This window comes from Cebus imitator, unplaced genomic scaffold, assembly GCF_001604975.1.
Source record: "Cebus imitator isolate Cc_AM_T3 unplaced genomic scaffold, Cebus_imitator-1.0 Scaffold402, whole genome shotgun sequence".
NCBI lineage: Eukaryota > Metazoa > Chordata > Mammalia > Primates > Cebidae > Cebus > Cebus imitator.
The window spans coordinates 1,779,255-1,799,473 of NW_016107717.1; the positions used below are offsets into that span (position 1 = coordinate 1,779,255).

Consider the following 20,219-nt stretch of genomic DNA (forward strand, 5'->3'; position numbering starts at 1 on the left):
AAAGACATTACATTATAATAACAATTTATTTTTAATTCTTAACCAAAGTGGGAATGATGGGATAATGGCCACACATATATTTCCAGCAACATCTGATGCGCTGCGGCTCTTTTTAGTCAACGTAGCATCTCATGTTTCTGACTCTAAGAATGAATCAAGGGGTGATGGTTTAGTGAAGAGCAGCAGCCTCTTGACTCCAGCTAAGCTACTCTCTGGAAAGAGTCTGGGATACGAAGTTCATGGCCTCAGCCAGTGTTGGCCGCCAAGACTTCAGCCCCTTGCTTCAGGTGGCTGGGCGGCAGACAAGATGCAATGCATCCTGTGCTGCTCAGCTGTTCTAGTTATTAGGAGGAGGTGTGCCAGGAAAAGACGGTGCCTGTGCCAGCGACAATTAGCCTGGCACAGGCGCCTTAAGCTACCAGTGCCAGTCCTGGGTCTGTGACTCTTACCACAACCTTAGAAGTGAAGGTTTAGGCACAATGCAGGCTTCCTACAGGACCAAGGCACCCTGTGGATAAACCTGCACAGCACTCCTTCAAATGCCACCTCCGTAGCTGCCTGCAAACCTGCCTGCTTTGCATTCACTTCTGCTGCCAAGAGCTGGAGAAGCAGTCTATCATTCAGGAAGAATGACTCTGTGCTTCCTTATTAGCCCTAGGTTGGCAGAGGTGGCCCAACCTCCTCCTCTCTTCAACCCTCCCATTTGATTGATGCCCCCTGAATCAAGAACAGTGGGTGGCAGATGGATACTGCTGTGACTTCTGACCCCATGTCAAGCTCCAGCAGGCAGAGGTGACTCATAAGCCCGCTAAATGAAGTAGGACTGGAATATTCTTGGAACGTTCTCTCAGCTACAGGCTGAAAGGATGTCTTGGTGGTCCTGGAATAAAGCTGTCCAGGTGCAAATCCCAGCCCCACTATGCCAGCTGTGTGAACTTGGGCAAGTTACTCTGCACCTCCTTTTCTTCATCTGTAAAATAGGCATAATAATAGAACCTCCTACCTCAGGGTTGTTATAAGGGTAAAATTAGATTAAAGCCCTACAAAGTGTTTGGCAAATCACAAAATTCACAAGAAATGTTAACTGTTTATTATTTTCCTGGAAATATCATAAATTGCCTAGGAAGTATTCTGCACAAGTCATCAGTAAGGGATTAATTGATTACTCATCACTACTGTGAAATCTACAACTCCTCCTTGACACTTAATCCAATGCCCCCATTGAGCCACGAGATTAAGAAGAAACAGAGAAAATGTGTTTTCTCAACAACACAGAAAGAGAAATAGTGGGCTAAGGTGAAGACAACAAAATTAGAAACTTTAAGAAAAGGCAGCCCAGTGCTTCTCACACTGGAGTACTTCCTGCTTCAGGAACAATTCAGAATGCCATGGGATACTCACCAATTTTATTTCCTAAGCAATTTTAATAATATCTTCATTTAAAACAAATACAAATGTTTTTGAATGAAATTCAAATGTGCATTAATTTTAAAGATGAAGCATGATACTTCAAAGAAATTTTACGTTTGCAATGGGGCAGATGCATATACACACACACATACCCTGTACCCCCAAAAGTTACTCTCTGCCATTTGATGGAAAATTTTGAGAGATGCACTCTAAATAGAAGCAGACTTCAGACATACAGAGCCAATGAGCTGGAAAGAATCTGTGGAAAGTCTCCATCTCTGCAGGTGAGCCAGTGTGTAAGCCAGACAGACTCAGGCCAAGGTCCTCATGCACACACAGCTCTTTGATTTACAAGGTCACAGAACTTCAACTATTCTCTACTGCTGGGTAAAAATTATCATATTATATAAGACACTACAAGGTACCCAAGGGGCCAGTGACACTCTCAGTTTACCTGAGATGGGTGGTGTTTGTCCTTCAAGGAGGGTAGGTCCTCAGGCTCCGTATAGAAACACACCCCAGTATTTGAGAGTCCAGATGTTCTTCCTGATGCATGACACACACAGTCACATGTGTGACTCGGACTCTCACTGCAGCTGTCTGAATCGGTAGACAGCCCCATGCCACTCAGCAGTCTGCTCCTCTCCCGGTAGAGAGTCATGATCTTGTTTATATCTCCCTAAAAACTGTCCTTTCCTTAGTCATTTTGGGAAGTAGCAAAAGCCCAAAGGAAACAAAACAGAAATTAAAACCTGGATTTGGTTGTAACTAAACCATTTGCTAGCCACGTGCCTTTGGAAAAATCTCATTTAAAAGGGCTGTGATGTGGATGAAATGATATATGGAAATACACCACTGCAAGTGCCTATTAAATACAGGAGTGGGTTTTCAATGAAACTTTGCTTTTCTCTCGTTCATGTTTCTTACATTCTGTTAAAGGCATAACAAGCTAAACTATATTCAAAGCTCATGTCTTTGGTACACTATGGGAGTTGAGAGCTCAGGCTTTGCAGTCAGAATTGGATTTGGATTCCAATGCCTCCGCTGATTAGCTATGAGACTTCACACAAGTTATTTAACCTCTCAGGCTAAGTGTCCCCACTTGCTAAATGAGTGCATAATAATGGATGTCTTCACAAGGTTGTTATAGAATAAATGAGATAATGTACTGTGCATGGCATGAAGGAGGTGCACAATTAGTATTTGGCAAATAAATGAATGCCTGATCTAGGAAAGGCACTCAGCCTTGATAAGCGTTCGACAAATGATTGTCATCAATGTTGTTTAAAACAGCGTAGTGCTTTTTCTAGTTGGGCATTGCGGCTCATGCTTGTAATCCCAGGAATTTGGGAGCCTGAGGCAGGAGGATCACTGAGGCCAGGAGTTCAAGAAAGCTGGTCAACATAGTGAGATCGTGTTCCTACAAAAAAGAGTGGACAAGGTGAACTTGTTCCTTATCTTCTTGGAGTTTAGTGCCTAATGGGGACACAGCCTAGGTAACAGGCAATTCCAGTGTAAGTGCTGGGAGAGGATGACAGTGAGAAGCAGATGTAATGCACAGCAAAGGTGTCAACCCTCGCCAGAGAAGGTTTCTCTGAAAAAAAAAAAAAAAAAAAATCTGTCTCAACTGAGACCTGAAGGACGAGAGTGCCTTATCCTGAAAGGAGAGCAAGAGAGAATGTTTTGTGGGCAGAACAGACATAATGAGGGCTAAGAGGCAAAGGAAGACCTGGTACATTTGCAGCATCTTAATGGGTTTTATGCTCAATGTGTTTCGAGCTTAGAATGCAAATAAAAGTTGAGAGTTGATGCTGAAGACTGTCCCTGCTTGACACCTGGACAAGAAGAGTGGAGTGTAGAAACAGCAGGCATTCCTCAAAAGCATGTGCAAACCCCCTAGCTTTTATAATATAATTGCTGTGATAAAAGCTAAAATTGGATCATATGACATTTTCTCATATAACTGGTATGATAAAAGCTAAATGGGCAGCAAAGGCAGTGCCTGTCCCTGAACTAGATGTGAAGCTAAGGCAATGCTGTGTGACAAGCTGTTCAGCAAGGGGAATATTCACACTAGGTGAGCAATCAGTTACTGAAGAGGGTATCCACCGAAGAGCTTCGCAGACACTTATGATGAATACCTGCCATTTCTGCCAGCATCCTACACTCCGGCGTCTGGCAATAAATTATCAATTTTCCTTTTATGAACTTCCCTGCCCCCTCTCAGTTTAGTTGTCATGTGTGAGACTTGCCCCATCTCTTGCTCTAAGAATGGGCATAAAATTTAGACCTGGACAGTAATAGTCTTGGATCTCCCTGGCCATGGGATTAACTCAGCAGTCAGCACATGTCCAGAGACATTCCAAAAAGCATGCACCCAGAATTCATGCTTGAAGTACTGGGAAAGAAGGATGTTTCTCACTGGGTTGACAGACATAACAGAATGTCAATCTAGAGCAGCAAGCAGCCATCTGCCCACCATTTATTTATTCAATAACTGATGACTGAATAACTACTAGGTGCCTCGTGTTAGAGGCATTAGGAATACAAAAATAAAGACATAATTCTCTTTCTTAGGTTTTCACCATCAACTGGAGAGGCAAATAAAGTAAACTAATCACTTTAGTAAAATGTGGTAACTATAAGGGTAGAAGTTACATACATTATCATATGCAGAGGGAAAAGCAGCCAACTCAGAGAAAACTACGTTCAGGATAGGCCATGGTGAGTTGGGGTGTCTAAGGCAGTGAATTTGAGTAAAGAGCTCCCAAGAGAAGTCTGCAGAGACACACATCTGCGGTGGGCTCTGTTCATTTGTTTATACTTCGCTTCTCTCATAAAGATTTGTGTGCTTTGATTTAGGCATTATCAGCACACAAATCATAATTAAAATCACAGATATAAATGAGATTGTCAAGGAAAAGCACAGACTTCAAAATAAGAAAATAGGAGTTTAAGGTAAAAAGTAGAGGAAGAGAAGTCAATGAAGACTAAGAACACAAAGTCAGAACAGCGTCAAAGGCAACCAAGGGAGGAGAGACTGTCAAGAAAGGGGTAAAGACGACAAACACAGTAAGACATCAAATTACATAAGAACTCCAAAGTGCCCACTGGAGTCCACAGGGTAGGTGAAAGGGTCAGAAAAGGGAGAGAACAGTGAGGGATTGTTTTTGTTCGTTGGCTGGTTTGGTGGTTGGTTGGTTTGTATGTTGTAAAATGGGAGAGACTTGAAGATGTTTTTATCCGTGGTGAAAAGCCAACGGAAAGACTGAAGACACAGGAGAATAAAGGAACTGAGTGATGAGTGTGGTGGTTCCAGAGGAGGCTCATGGGGATGGGTAATCCAAGAGAAGGGATTTGTCCCAGGTCAGGAAGTGCACCTCTGTCTTGGGGAAAGGAGGGAGGCAGCAAGGGTATGACTGCCCATGTACATAATTTTGTGAGCTAGGCTAGCAGGGCTGCTGGACAGTAAGTCTACATACAAATCGTACTTTTTAAAAATGGATTTGATCCATCATTCTGCTAACATGTTATGAATCTCCCATAATTTCCAGAGTCAAAAAGGACTGAACTGATGGCGGCGAGTTCTAGAAGCTGAGGCCGCAGTGCACTGCTTCCAAGGGTGGGTATTTTCTATTCTACTTGAAACCACAGCCTGGCTGATTTTTTCTTTTTTTTCTCTCTCTTTTTTTTTTAGACTCAGTTAAATTTCTTTTAAACCTTAAGCCTATGGGTCACACTTATTTCAAGCAATTTCATTTTCTTAAGAGTCAGGCTTTTGTGTCTTTGCCTCTCAAAAGTCAGCAGCAGCTGAAAAGGCACTTGTTCCCATCAATAACTCAATAACCATATGAAAACAGAAACAGATATATAAGACGAATCTGTGTGGAATTGCTCCCTTTAAGACATCTTTCTCAAAGGCATCTATTCCTCCTATCAACATTGCACTGTAAATGGGCCCATCTAGGAGAATACTTTAAGTTTCTGTTATAGAATATCTCAATCTGATGAGGCCTGGCTGGTGACACGTGAGAAATCCTTTAAGTTTCTGTTATAGAATATCTCAATCTGATGAGGCCTGGCTGGTGACACGTGAGATCTATTTCAGAAATAAAGCGCCTGTCCTCGAATTGGATGTGGAGCTAAGGCAATGCTGTGTGAGAAGCTGTTCAGCAAGGGGAAAATTCACACTAGGTGAGCAATCAATTACTGAAGAGGTTATCCATCCCAACGCATTCATTTTATAGCACATAAACTGAAGCCCAGAGTGCCATATGGTTCACTGGGATCAATGCCAGGACCCGAATCCAGGTCCCCCGACTCCCAGCCCAGTGTTCATTTCTCCTCTCATAACATCTGCTGTTCCTGCTGGGCAGCAGACTCCGCAAGGGCAGTGACCTACCTTTTCCATCTTGTTCACTTAGGTATCCCCTGCACAGAGAGGTGACAAATCAAAAATATGCTTATCAATAAGTTAACCACACTCAGGTTATGCTGCTGTTGGTCACTTATGAGATTTTGTGCAGAGCTGAACATCAGAGTTAAAGGTCTCGACAGAAAGGAAAAAAAAACACCAATCCATAAATACACGGTTTATGAACTTTGAAAATACTAGAAACTCTAAATATGACTTCCAGTGTGGAAGCCTTGGCAACAGAAGCCATAGAGCCACCTCTTGTAAAGAGATCCAAGCCAGAGTTTCATTTGTCATGGGGTTGGCAGGCACCACACCCCTAGTCATCTATATAGCCTGAGAACAAAAGTTTCCACAACGCCCCTAAGTCAGTTTTAACCAACTTGAATCCTCCTTAAAATATTTAACAGCCTCTCTCCTCTCTTCAAGCACTGTAGCTGCTAAGCCTCCTTTCGTCTTCCCATAATCAAACCTGCCTGAAGTTTTCTGGTAAGTTGAAATCACGTGCTCTTTCGAACATTAACAATACATTCCATCCCCCAGGGAACAGCCTTTGCCAGAGTATGAAGGAACTCCAAGGAGTTAGGGTTGGAAAGTGGCATTGCCACAGCTGAAGTTAGTTTTTTCAAGCAAAACCCTGTGAAGTTCTTCGTTTTGCTGAAAACCATGTGCTGGCTTAATGCCTTTCTATTCTGGTTGAGACCAAATGTTTCTCAAATGAGTCTCCTAGAAGGGTCTCCAATGAGAACTGTATTCCCTCTTAGCATTCTTCAATTTGCATTTGGTTTGTGTTAATTGGTTAATGGTGAAAATAAGTACTTACATCGATTGCCCCTAAATCAGGAGCTGCTGCTGCTGCTTCTGCAATATCCCATCATCACAGCCTGCTGTTACTCACAGCTGGCAGATACTGTAAACTGTGTTGCCACGTCAGCTGCCCAGAACCTTTCTGCTTCAGTAGCAGTTTCCCATCGGAATGGCTTAATATGCAGCTCCTGAGGCTGGAAACATGATCTGACCACCATATTGAGAAGGTCTGAATAAAAGAGGCCACTCTCTGAAATTACAGAAACCACACACTCACCTTTGTTTTCCAAAAAGAACCTAACTATTACATTGAACTCCTAAACAATCAGGACAGCAGGTTAATAATTGACAAAAAAAAAAACTGCATCAGGATTAAACATTGAAAAAGTGAAAATTAGGGACTCCGCATTACAGGTGTTAGTTCATTATAAAATTATTAGTTTGGAGTGGCAAAAAAAAAAACTGAAAAGGTGAATGCTCATTAAGAAAGAAATAGTTGGATAAATAGTGAGATATTTATGTTGTGAAGCATTAGGATACCGAATAACAAATAGTAAAGCTATGCCAGTTGACTTGCAAGGGTTTCTATGACATATTACTGAGTGAAAAGGTGTATTATCCCTCATGCCATTATAATGCATATATAGAATTATTTCAGATTATTTATGAGTATGTAGGTATTAAGGAAGACACTTTATTTATGTAATCAGAAGAAATAATAAAGCTGTCTTTATTATGTAAGAATCATCGACAAGTGGTAACTTGCCTGAATTCTTATGCTTCCAAACCCTCTGCTGAATCTTAAATGGATCTGGGTTTTTCCTCTCCCTGTTCCAAACACGCAAAAGAATCCTTAAAGATGTCTTCTGTTTATCCAGAAAAGAAAAGCCATGCAAAAGAGAAAATGTAAAATCCTCTTCTAGCCCAGACCTCACACAGCCCTTCCCTCCTTTGAGCTTGTTGTCAGAGGCAGGTCACCTCTTCACACCCTTTCTACAGAGGGAGGGACCCCAGAGCACATTGCTGACTGCTGTTCAATCCATACTATCTCAGATGGTGCCTCCAGGGGTGATTCAGAAATTATTTTAAAAACTACCAATTGAGGAAAAAAGACTTAGAATTGATCAACCAATCCCTGCATTTTAGCACCAGCCAAAAACTGAGAAATAAGCACTTGCTGATCAATGACCAAATAATCAACACATCTTACATAATTAGAATACAAGAGAGGTCACTGTGTATTTCTTGGCCACTTTTTTGAAGTAAAATGAAGTGAGCTGTGCAAGGTGGTTCATGCTTGTAATCCAAGCACTTTAGGAGGCTGAGGCGTGATGATTGCTTGAGCCCAGGAGTTTGAGATCAGCCTGGGCAACATGGCGAAACCCCATCTCTACTAAAATCACAAAAATTAGCCCTGTGTGACGGCGCACACCTGTGCTCCCAGCTACCTAGGTGGCTGAGGTTGAGAGGCAGGAGGCCAAGGCTTCAGTGAGCCAAGATCACACCACTATACTCCAGCCTGGGTGACAGAGTGAGGCCTAGATTCAAAACAAAACAAAACAAAATTATGTGAGGCATATGAATGTACCTAGATGTTAAGTTATCTTAATTATATAGACAATGGAAGTTTTTTTAATTGGGAAAATTACAGAAAATTCAAGTTGTTCAATTGCCTTAATGGCTGTGTATGAAGTACATACAAGTATGAAGCAGAAGACACATATGTATTAGGTATTTATTATCCTGGAATGGAGGAAGTTCTCAATGTTAAATAGGGAAAGTGTCTGATTTTGGTAAAATTTCTGAATTATGGAACTGTTTTCAAAATAACTTTTTAAAAAGAAATGTTCTTTTACTTCAACTACAAAAATAATTCAAAGTAGAGTCCTAAAAATTTTTTGTAATCCTAAAGGATCTTGTCTCAGTTTGTATGGGCTGCTATAACAAAATACCACAGATTGTGTGGCTTATAAACAACAGGTGTTTAGTCCTCTCGGTTCTGGAATCTCAAAAGTCCAAGCTCAAGAGGATGGCAGATTCAGTGTTCCATGAAGACCCATTCCTCATATGCAGACATCTCACTGTAACCTTGCGTGGTGGGAATTAATCCCATTCATAAGGGTTCCCCCATCATGACCTAATCACCTCCCAAAGTCCCCACCTCCTGATACCATCACCTTGGGGGTTAGGATTTCACCATATGGATTTGAGGGGAAAACAATCAAACAATAGCATTTATCTTGAATTCAACCCATCATTTTAGATAAAAATTAATTCAGGTCAGGCACGTGGTTTTTGCCTATAATCCTAGCCCTTTGGGAGGCTGAGGCAGGCAGATCACTTAAGCTCAGGAGTTCAAGACCAGCCTGGGTAACATGGCAAAACCCTGTCTCTACAAAAAATACAAAAATTAGCCAGGCATGGTGCTTTGTGCCAACTTGGAAGGCTGAGGTTGAGAGGATCACTTGAACCCAACAGGTTGAGGCTGCAGTGAGCTTTGATCACACCAGTGCACTCCAGCCTGTGCAACAAAGTGAAACCCTGTCTCATAAAATAAAATAAATGAGAGATTCAGAAAGGTTAAATAACTTGTGAAGGTCATACAGTAGAACTCAGGGCTTGTGGCTGTCAAGGATCCGACAACATTGTGCTGCAAATATTAACAGCAGATCTTGTGAAAAGTGGCTTGTCATAATTAGAGAAGACACTCATAATTACCATATTCTTGCTTTGTATGCAAAGAGCACTTCCTGAGATTTATGCAAAGAATAATTAAATATGGCCTGCATTTGCCATCTTGTCTTGCGATTATTCTACTTTAGGTTGTTAATAATTACTCAACTAGATGAAATTAAGGATACAAGTAGATATCCATAAAGAGCGGAATGTAAACAAATGCCGAGTGTGTGATATCAACATTAAGTGCTATGAGAGGTCAGGAGTGGGTGATGAATTCAAATTAACTTGGGGTGGTGAAGAAAAAAAGATTAGTGAAAAAAGAAATAAGATGGAATATTAAAAGATTTGTTATCTGTGAATGTTGCACATATTAAAGAACACTTGTACTACACATGCCCTTATTGATAATATTGACCTTTAGTTTACATGGAACTTGGGACCCCCAATTCTAAGACAATATTGCAGTCTCATTTCCCACACATATCCCTTACTTAAAAAGAGATACACTTGGAATGTGTACATAAAGCGTACATCCACATACTCATAAACCTGCATTTTCTTTGGTTCAGACAGCTTGGATAAATTAGGGAAGTTACTAGATTTGTCTGCATGTAACTAAACAATAGAATAAACATGAAAGCAGGAGCTGAGGCAGGAGAATCACTTGAACCTGGGAGGCAGAGGTTGCAGTGGGCCAAGATCATGCCATTGCACTCTAGTCTGGGTGACAAAGCAAGATTTCATCTCAAAANAAAAAAAAAAGGAAAAAAGAAAAAAAAAGAAAGGTCGGGCATGGTGACTCACACCTGTAACCCCAACATTTTCGGAGGCCAAGGCAGGTGGATCGTTTGAGGCCAGAAGTTTGAGACCAGCCTGAGGGACATAACAAGACCCCCATTTCTACAAAAAAAAAAAAAAGTGAAAAATGCAGTAACTGATGTGCTCCTAAATACACACCTTTTGGATTTCATAGGCATATCCTTTCCAATGTCACCAGCAGATTGGAAGTATTAGCTCAGACGTCACTAAACCAAACCCATGGCAGAAAATAAGTATAAATGTTTCTTCTTGAAAGAATTTTAAGCTCCACTACTTAAACTAAATTACTTATTTACAATAGATGAGAAATCTCATGTTTACCCACCATAAGACTGGGTCAAGTATTTTGAAAACATCTTGAACTCCCCAGGAATGACTGTAAAATGTGAAAAAGCCCCTTTTTAGAGCAAAGACAGTATATCACAGCGGTTATGTGTGTGGGCTCGGAAGCCACACTGTCAGGCTGGGTCCTGGCTCTGCCACTCTCCGGTTCCATGATGTCAGGTGAATCATTGAATCTCTCTGGGCCTCAGCTTCCTTATCTGTGATATGGGGTTAATAGTAACTATCTCAAAGGTTGTTGTGAAGAGTGAATCACTACCAGTAAAGCATTTAGACAAGTACTGCAGCCTATGGTCTAAAACTCTAACCTAATAGTAATTAGTAAATTGGTATGCTATTATTTAACAATTGTTGAGTGCTTACAGTTTGCCAGCTTTTTGCTGATTCTTATATGTATATAATTTTAGGCAATCCCACACAGCAGCCCTTTGATGTAGCTTCCGTCATCCATCCCCTTCTATTATAGGTGAGAAAACCGAAGCTCAGAGAAGGTGGGTACTTTGCTCAATGGCCCACAGCTAGCAAGGATAGAACCAGACTTTGAGTCCAGGTCTAGTATGGATCAAGAGCTTGAACTTTTTAATCCCTGTTTATACTTCCTCCCAAGTCAGCAGTTCAAAAATACTTAACTTAGGCCCATTGCTTGGCTCATCCATTCGCCGGTTCATTTGCTGAGAGCCAGCTGTATGCCAGGCACTATTCCTGGTGTCGTAGATGTAGAGGTGAACCAGATGGACCAGAAGGGAGCTGCCTACATGAGCCTAGGATCCAGGGAGGGAGACAGACAAGTGAACAAAAATAAACCCATCATGTAATGCCAGCGGGGGTAAGTGCATAGGGGAGAGTCAGAGGATAGAGAGCGTCAGGGCCCGGGCGGGAGGCTATTTTAGGCAGAGCAGTCAGGGAACACTTCTCTGAGAAGTGGAAATGAATCCAGTGAAGGGTTTTTCATGGCAAGAATGGCAGAGGGAAGTGTGGAAGACAGAGTGACTGTAAGTGCAAACGTCTGGAGGCAGACGAGCTGGGCCTATTGGAAGAGTGAGGAGGCAGAGATACTAGAGGGAGTTGGTTTGGAGACAGAAGGTGTAAAATAGCCTCTCGAAGAATAGGAAAGTAAATTAACTAGGGAAATGAGGCAGCACCACTAGGCACCACTGAGAATCCACTTGAGCTCTGTGCATAAAATTAAGAGCAGTAAGCCAGCTATGTATTTTTATCCAGCCACACTCTGAGATTTGGTGCCTGGATACAGACCTGAATCGGTGGGTAGAGTTTTACCAGGTCTGGGGTTTGCCAGGGGAAAGCATGGGAGAAACACGAGAGCCAGGGACCATGGATCCAAGCTGGTAAAGGAAGGATGGAAGGGGAGTCTGAGGGTCACGATGGACAACGAAAATATATATGGATGAGTGAGCCTGGTGAGGTCAGACAATGGTTGAAGTTGGGGTTCTAGAGGGAGGGAACTGGAGTGGGGAGGTGGTAGTCAGAGTGGGATGCCAGAAATCAATATTTTTGAGGTTGGAGCAAGTACTAGGAATGCCAATCACCACAGCATGACAGAGTGAGTGGCTGAGGCAGGAGGAAAGGCTGCTGGCACTAGGGAGGCCAAGAATCAAGAGGCCAGAATACTACTTAGATCAGCGGCTTCTGAAACCTGGCCACATACTAGAATGACCTGGGAGCTCTTAAAAAATATGAATGCCAGGCTGGGCGCGGTGGCTCAAGCCTGTAATCCCAGCACTTTGGGAGGCCAAGGCGGGTGGATCACGAGGTCAAGAGATCAAGACCATCCTGGTCGACAGGGTGAAACCCCGTCTCTACTAAAACTACAAAAAATTAGCTGGGCATGGTGGCACGTGCCTGTAATCCCAGCTACTCAGGAGGCTGAGGCAGGAGAATTGCCTGAACCCAGGAGACGGAGGTTGCGGTGAGCCGAGATTGCGCCATTGCACTCCAGCCTGGGTAACAAGAGCGAAACTCCGTCTCAAAAAAATAAAAAATAAAAAAAATATGAATGCCAGCCAGGTGCAGGGGCTCACACCTGTAATCCCAGCACTTTGGGTGGCCAAGGCAGGTGGATCACTTGAGGTCAGGATTTTGAGAACAGCCTGGCCAACAGTGAAACCCCATCTCTACCAAAAAATACAAAAGTTAGCCGGGCATGGTGGTGTGCACCTGCAGTTCCAGCTACTCGGGAGGCTGAGGTGGGGAATTGCTTGAACCCAGGAGACGGAGGTTGCAGTGAGCCAAGATGGTGCCTGCACTCCAGCCTGCGTGACAGAGTGAGACCCTGTCTCAAATAAAATAAACAAAATAAAAATACACATGCCTCCAAACCCCTAAAGATTCGGGCTTAATTGGGTAGAAACAGGGAAAGGGGAGGAGAGAAGTGTAATGCGAGGCATTTTTAAAATCCTCCCAAATAATTATACAGCCAGGGGTGGGCCTGACTGACATACGTGGACAATCAATCACCAAGAGAAGAGGTGAGGAGACCAAAGGAGAGCCCGCAGGGGCTCAAAGCTTCAGACCACAGCACAGAAGACTTAAGCAGATTTCCATGGCCTGTGATTCCAAGCCGGGGCGCGGGTTAGGGAGAAGCAACAGCCTGGGAGTGGCCATGAGGAGCCATGCAGATACCTACCTCAGCTTCAGGCCCTGGTACACTTGAGGGGTGTCCCCCTGTCCCCAGGAGTGAGTCAGGCATCATTTGGAGCACAACAGTGAGGTTGATGATATACAGGAAGAGGCTGGGGGTCAGGAGCCTGGGAGATGAAGTCAAATAAGGAACCATAAGAGCTGTGGAGGGGAGGGGCTTGGGAACCCCGTACTCAGGTAATCACCAGGTAAGGCACGGTGGGATTAGAATCAAGGCCTTACAGGGGAAGGTGGTAGTCGATTCTAATTAGAGCCTCTCTTTTATATTTTGACTCTTGGGCAGCATATTAGTTTCCTGTGGCTGCCATAACAAATTACCACAAACTCTGTGGCTTAAAACAACAGAAATTTATTCTCCAAGAGAATGCAATCACCACAAGAAGAGGTGAGGAGACCAAGCAGAGCCGGCAGGGGCTCAAAGCTTCACTCGGTGGGAACAGTGACAAGAATGACAGCAGGCTGGGAGGGGCCCACACACAGGAGGCGGAGGCTTACACAGATTCCCAAGGCCTGTGTTTCCAAGCTGTGGGGAGGGTTAGGGAGAAGCAATAGCCTGGGAGTGGCCATGAGGATCAATGCAGCCTAGAAGTCTGGAATTGAGGTGTGGGCAGGGCCATGCTCTCTCTGCAGCCTCTAGAGGAGAACTCTTCCTGCCTCTTCCGGCTTCGAGCAGCTCCCAGACAGCCTTGACAATCCCTGGCTTGTAGCTGCATCAGCCCAATCTCTGCGTTCATCTTCACACGACCATCTCTGTGTGTGTGGCCAAATCCCTCTCTCTCCTTACAAGGATGGCAGACACTGGATTTTGGGCTCACCCAATCCAGCATGGCCTCATCTTCACTTGATTACACTTGCAAATACCATATTTCCAAATCAGGTCACATTCACATATGCGGTCACATTCACACCACGGGCTAGGACTTCAGCACATATTTTGGGGGACACAATTCAACCCACAGCAGGCAATTGGTAAAAGCGATATGACAGCTGGGAATGGGGGTTCCCACCCAAATAACACCGGCTCTTTGAGCCACTATGAATTCCACTGAGAACACGCCACAGCCAGAAGAGGGTCAGCCATAGGCCTCCTTTCTGGCCCTCTGTGTCAGGGCAGGAGAAAGACAGTCTTGGCCGGCATACACACAGCTCCATGAGCCTCCTCCAACCTGCTTGAGAGAAAAAACAAAGCTCCAGCGGGAAAACCCATCGTCACAGTGGGCCAACAAGCCAAACAAACTCTCTGTTCATAGCAGGTCAGCAGTGTCTTTGAATACACATTTATTTGATGAGAAGCCACAATTAGACAAGAGAATGAAAGCCTAAAAAACGTCCTGCTATCTCATTAGCAACAGGCGTGAAATTGGACCGGTCAAGACAACACAACCTGTGTTGTGTGGCAGAACCCAAATTTCGTAAAATGGGTAATGTACTCCATCCATCAATTATCAAGAATTAAGTGCCTAATATTGCAATGTTAGCACAAGAAAAATAAAATCCACAGCACCCTCCTGTTCTTAGCCACGAGCTGGCGATGTGAAGAAAATGAGAGCCACATGTTAAAGACAAGGTATAGTTAATTGTTAAATTGTATGATGCAGATAGACTCAATAATAGAAATATAAAAATAGGAGAGATCAGTGATTGAGGATTACTCAAACTGGGCCTTCTGGAGTTTGGTATTTCCATTCTGTATATTCCAGTCACCAGGCTGGCTGGACCCTAAACCCTCTACATTCACTCTGTGAGAGTCTCAGCATTCCTGATTTACAGGTGAAGAAACCAAGATTCACAGACATGAAGTGGCTTGCCCAAGGTCAGACAGTATAAATTTCCAAGTCGATAATTGAACACAAGACTTTTATCCGCAGATCAAAAGCTTTTTCTGCAACGCACTGAAGGATGAGTAGGGTTTGGATAGGTAAGGAAAAATAAGAAGAGTGTTTCATGTATGGCAAATAGGATTAATATTTTATTATCACATTTAGCTCATCAGCTCCTGAGAGCTGGCCTGAATCCTCAGATGAGAAGCGGCTGTCAGTCTCTTAAAATACCTGCTCTTCAAATATCTGGGTCAGTGAGAAGAGGATCACAAGGTCTCCTTGCAGATATTTTTAACTTAAAAACGATAACCTTTAAAGCAAAGGAGAGGATAAAAATGAAATTAATACATAAATCAGAATTTTTACAAGCTGAAGTCAAAAGAGAACTGTTCTATAAGGAAGAGCAGGTTATTGACCCTGACTTGGAAGCTGTAGGGAGGTATCCTGGGTGGATCTCAGTGGTTCCTGGCTCTAACAGATCTGTAAAGGGTGGCCTGGAATCAGAAAATGGACCTGAGAAATGAGCAGAAATGCTAAGCAGGAGACGTGCAAGGGCTAGTGCCACTTCCTCACACTGCCTCCAGAAAGGCATTGCCCTTCACCCTGTCTTGAGAGAAGAAAGGGGGAAAGAAATTCAGCAAACCTACCCCAGCCACTACCACTGGCTCTCACAATTTTCAAAACAAAAGGACGGGGAATCTTTTAAGCAAGCATGGTACATTTCGTGAAAGTGGCACCAATTGACATGTAAATGCTGTTTTAATATTGAGAAAGGTATTCCGAGCGCTGCTTTGTTTATTGTGACAAGTTAGCAATAACACTTAACACCCTGCACAGCTTTCCCATCAGCTCAAAGGTACTAGGAATGAGGAAGGAATTCTAGCTGTAAGTGCCAGAAAATATGTCTGCCAGGTCCTCAAAGGGAGAAGTTCCCGTAAAGCACCCCACTGTGTCACATGTCAAAGGCAGCACACGAGAACAGTAGGTTTCCCTCAGGCCTGGGGCAAGACAGGCACTTTGCTGCACTGAATCCTGTGCAGGGAGAAAGTATCAGTTATAACAGAAGTCCTGCATCTAAGGAACTGACCCCCTGGTCGCATCTCTAATCCAAGACCTGGATCATTTCACCATTTGCTGAACATCATTGAAGGACAGGACTAACATATACAATGCAGCAAGTCAAATATGCAAACCTATGGCTGTCTGAGGACTGAATTGCTGTGGGAGTTCTGAGGAGAGAACAATCAATATAAGCTGGTTTCACTGAGGGAATGACAGAATCTTGGAACAGGGAGACTTGCTCCTCCAGGCTCTGGTGTGCACCACAGACACAGCGGTGCCCAATCCCCCCCCCCGTCATAGAGCTCATCGTTTAGCAATCAGTCTCCTGACAAAAGAGGGTACTGGTGGGTCATGACAAAAGTTGGCACTCATCTAGGGTCTGTGATGTGCCAGGCACTATGCTATGTGCTTCACAAATATAATCTTACTTTATCCTCATAGCAACTCAGTGATACGGCCATTACTATTATCATCATTTTATGCATGGGAAACTGAGCTCACAGAGCTAATTAGCGGTGATGCAAAAATCCCAATCCAAGGTTTCCTGGCTCATGAGCCATTCTCTCTCCACTATACCACATGGGAAACAAGATCAGATGAGACTGTATGGTGTAGTGCTTGGAAGCCAGGTGAAGCAGTTCATATCTCCTATGGAGGGGATAGGAAGTTATCTGCTGTCAGTTCTCTCTTCCTGCTGCTGTGTGCCCCCTCTGCCAAGTCATATTCCCAAGAGATGCACACGGAGCTCAAGGGATCCTCCCCTGCTCCCAGATCTCCTTCAGCTTTCCTGCCTTAGTGAACTGCAGAATTTTTCTCTCTCCCTTAAATCCTAAACCAATGATAGCCATAAGAAACCAGTCCTCATGGTTTTTCTCATCCAGCCCCTGTACTAGACTTTTTCAGGGTTCCTAAGATCCACAGGAACCCTGAAGTTACCCAAAATCAAACACCCCACCATCTTTTAAGTGGCATCTTATCACCCAAAACATCTAAAGGAGAAGAAAGATGTTTCTCCCTACCTTTAGTTCTTTAGTTCACCCACCAGATCTTCCCAGAGAGGGAAAGGGGTATCAGAAAAGGGGTGTCTGCATTCTCTCCACCTCCCTAGAGGACCAGAGATTCTTCTCTGCCCTCCATCCTCTCTATTTCTGAGTTGGCAAGTACTGCTCCCTAACTAGGCTAGGGTCAGGAAGGGCGCGGTAAAGCTCATCCCACCTGAAGGGCATGAAACTGAAAATGCTACAATAAAAGAGGAAATTCTTACATTTGAAGGATAAACCCATTTATCAATGGCAAAACACTTTCAGAAACACCACTTCATTTGAATCTCTCATACTAGTTAGTTGATATTACCTTCCCTCCTTCTTTTTTAAACAGATGAGTAAACTGAGGTACACAGAAGAGAAATGATTCTCTAAGGTCACAGAGGTAATACTTGCAGCCAGGCCCCTGAGCCCAAATTCTCTGCTCTCTACTCTCTAGCATGTACACTCAGGAATCTTGATTTACATAAGGATGCCAGATAGAGACAGCAAAGTTTAGTAGTCATTCCCTATGGTCATCCTAACAGATTTCGGAGACTTAACCAAATAGTTTTGGTTTCATTTTATAATCTCCTATGAATCTATCCTCCAACAATATAAATATCTTACAATATTTGCTCTTAGTCTTAGCAAACTTTAAGAGTAGTAAGTTCTATATGTTTATTCTTCTTCTATTAAAAAGTGCTACTTTTACTTTGCCCTAAAATATTTCTTTAAAATGTTAAAGTTGTCCTTAGTTCTTATGCTGTGAGATTTAATAAGTTCATATTTTTATCCTAGGTTTTCATTATCCTATAAATCTCAATCATATTCCCCTCTCAGCCTGTGTCTTTCTTTCCAGAATGAAGAATGCTAATCCTTTTATCATCACTCACAAAGAATGTTCTCTACCCTCTTGATCAACTTACATGTCCTTCTCTAGACCTTGTCTGGCTCTGTAATTCTTTGAGGTACATCAGATCACTGGGCTCCCATCACTCCGTCTAATCTTCTGTATAAAAGAGCACAATGGCTTTAGCTAAAATGTAAAAATATTTGAGAGACCATTTTAAAAATCAAACAATTCTTTCGCTCCATGTCAGCCCAGCTTATGCTGAAAAAAATATATATTTTTTGCTTCAATAAAATGAAATGAACTCTGAAATGAATTTAAATACACTGGTAAAAGTCAACCTTATAACCTATTATGAAAATAACTTGCAAAGTACTTTTACATACATTATCTCATTTGACACTCACATGAACCATGCAAGGTAGAGAAAACATGTGATCCTTATTTTTCACATGAAAAGAGTAAAAAGGTGCCGGGCGCGGTGGCTCAAGCCTGTAATCCCAGCACTTTGGGAGGCCGAGGCGGGTGGATCACGAGGTCAAGAGATAGAGACCATCCTGGTCAACATGGTGAAACCCCATCTCTATTAAATATACAAAAATTCAGCTGGGCATGGTGGCGCATGCCTGTAATCCCAGCTGCTCAGGAGGCTGAGGCAGGAGAATTGCCTGAACCCAGGAGGCGGAGGTTGCGGTGAGCCGAGATCGCGCCATTGCACTCCAGCCTGGGTAACAAGAGCGAAACTCCATCTCAAAAAAAAAAAAAAAAAAAGAAAAGAGTAAAAAGGTGATTAGACCAAGATCAAAGAGCTAGAATTAGAGCCCCAGTCCCTGGCCCTTCATCAAGAGAATGGTGCTTTTGCAGCTGTGCACTGCATCCTTCCTTATATTCACTTGCCATTTATTTTAAATCACAAACTACCCCCTCTAAGACGTTCGGTGATAAACAGCAGTTATGAAATAATTCATGGTTCTATTGAAAGGAAACATGTTCAAGGCTAGTCTATACCCTATTCTTTTCTGGCTCTATACACTCTCCATGGTTAATCTCAGCCACACCACAGGTATCAATATCGCCTCCTTGCAAATGATTCCCAAAGTTACATCTCTAGGCCACACCTCTCTTCAGAGCCCCAGACAGGTATTTAACATGTCCTGTAAATCTCAATAATTACAAAACGTAACTTTTTGCCCCATCATAGCTTCTCCCCACTGCCAAAACCCAATTCTGATGTCCCTTTTCTCAAACATCTAGGAGCTAAGAGTCATCTTGACATTTCCCTCTCCTTCCCCCACCCTACCCCATATCCAATTTAACATCAAGTCCTTTCACCTTCATCTCCTGAATAGCTCTCCCTTCTGTTCGTTTCTCTCCTTCCCCATCACCACCACCTTAGTCCAGGATACAACCATCTTTCATTTGGGCTTTAGTGGACTCCTAACTGTTCCTCTCTAATCCCTTCTCCCCACCATAGCTGGAGGGATTCCAAAAGGCCATTCCGGTCATGCTGCCCCTTTCCCACCTCTGCTTACAACACTTCAGTGGCACCCCTTGCTTTTAGCGTAAAGTCAAAACTCCCATAACTTGTTTGCACATCCCTGCCTAACCTGGTCCCCACCACCAGCCTCATCTCACAACAGTAGCCTTTATTTCTCAAGCTTCAGCCCCACTAGACTCCTTTCAGCTCCCTTTATTCACTGAGCTTTCACTAGCCACAGGGTCCTGGAATATTCCCTTTCTTCCCTATCTAAATCACTAGGATTAAATTCCTAGAAGCTTCCATCTTCAGATAGAGGCTCAAGGGTCTTTCCTCGAGGAAGTTTCTTAATCTTCCTGAGTTGAATTCCTCCATTAGACCTCAGATGGCACCAGTTTAGCATGACTTTATATATTTGATTAATGTCTGTCTCCCCTACTAGATTCGTAAACTTTTGCTCACACAGAAGCACATCGATAAATGCTTATGTGAATATGAATAAGCCCACTAATGAGGAAATGATTATATATCATATACCTCACTATGGAATACTAAGCAGCTGCTAAAAAGAGATAACTCATATACTAACACGAATGTCTATATTATTAATTTAAAACAGCACATTACAGAACAGTATGCATACTATTTTTAAAACTTATATGTGTATACATTTATTTAAAAAAAAAAACTCTGTGTTTGTTGGGGTGGTGTGGGAGGCTGTATTTAAAAAGGTTTGCACTGGGCGTGGTGGCTCAAGCCTGTAATCCCAGCACTTTGGGAGGCCGAGGCGGGTGGATCACAAGGTCAAGAGATCGAGACCATCCTGGTCAACATGGTGAAACCCCGTCTCTACTAA

The 20,219-nt window shown here is 43.1% G+C and overlaps 1 protein-coding gene and 1 long non-coding RNA gene across 3 annotated transcripts in view; one reads left to right on the plus strand and one right to left on the minus strand.

Annotated features, from left to right (window-relative positions):
* The window catches only part of LOC108289411 (protein transport protein Sec16B), a 50,669-nt gene extending 48,211 nt beyond the window's left edge, over positions 1–2,458 (minus strand). Inside the window, exon 1 of the mRNA XM_037731470.1 lies at positions 1,865–2,458. The gene's annotated coding sequence lies outside the window, so the exon portion shown is untranslated. The remainder of the gene's footprint in view (positions 1–1,864) is intronic.
* LOC119468253 overlaps positions 1–20,219 on the plus strand; it is a 47,176-nt gene that overhangs the window by 6,072 nt on the left and 20,885 nt on the right. The gene's annotated exons all lie outside the window — the stretch shown is intronic.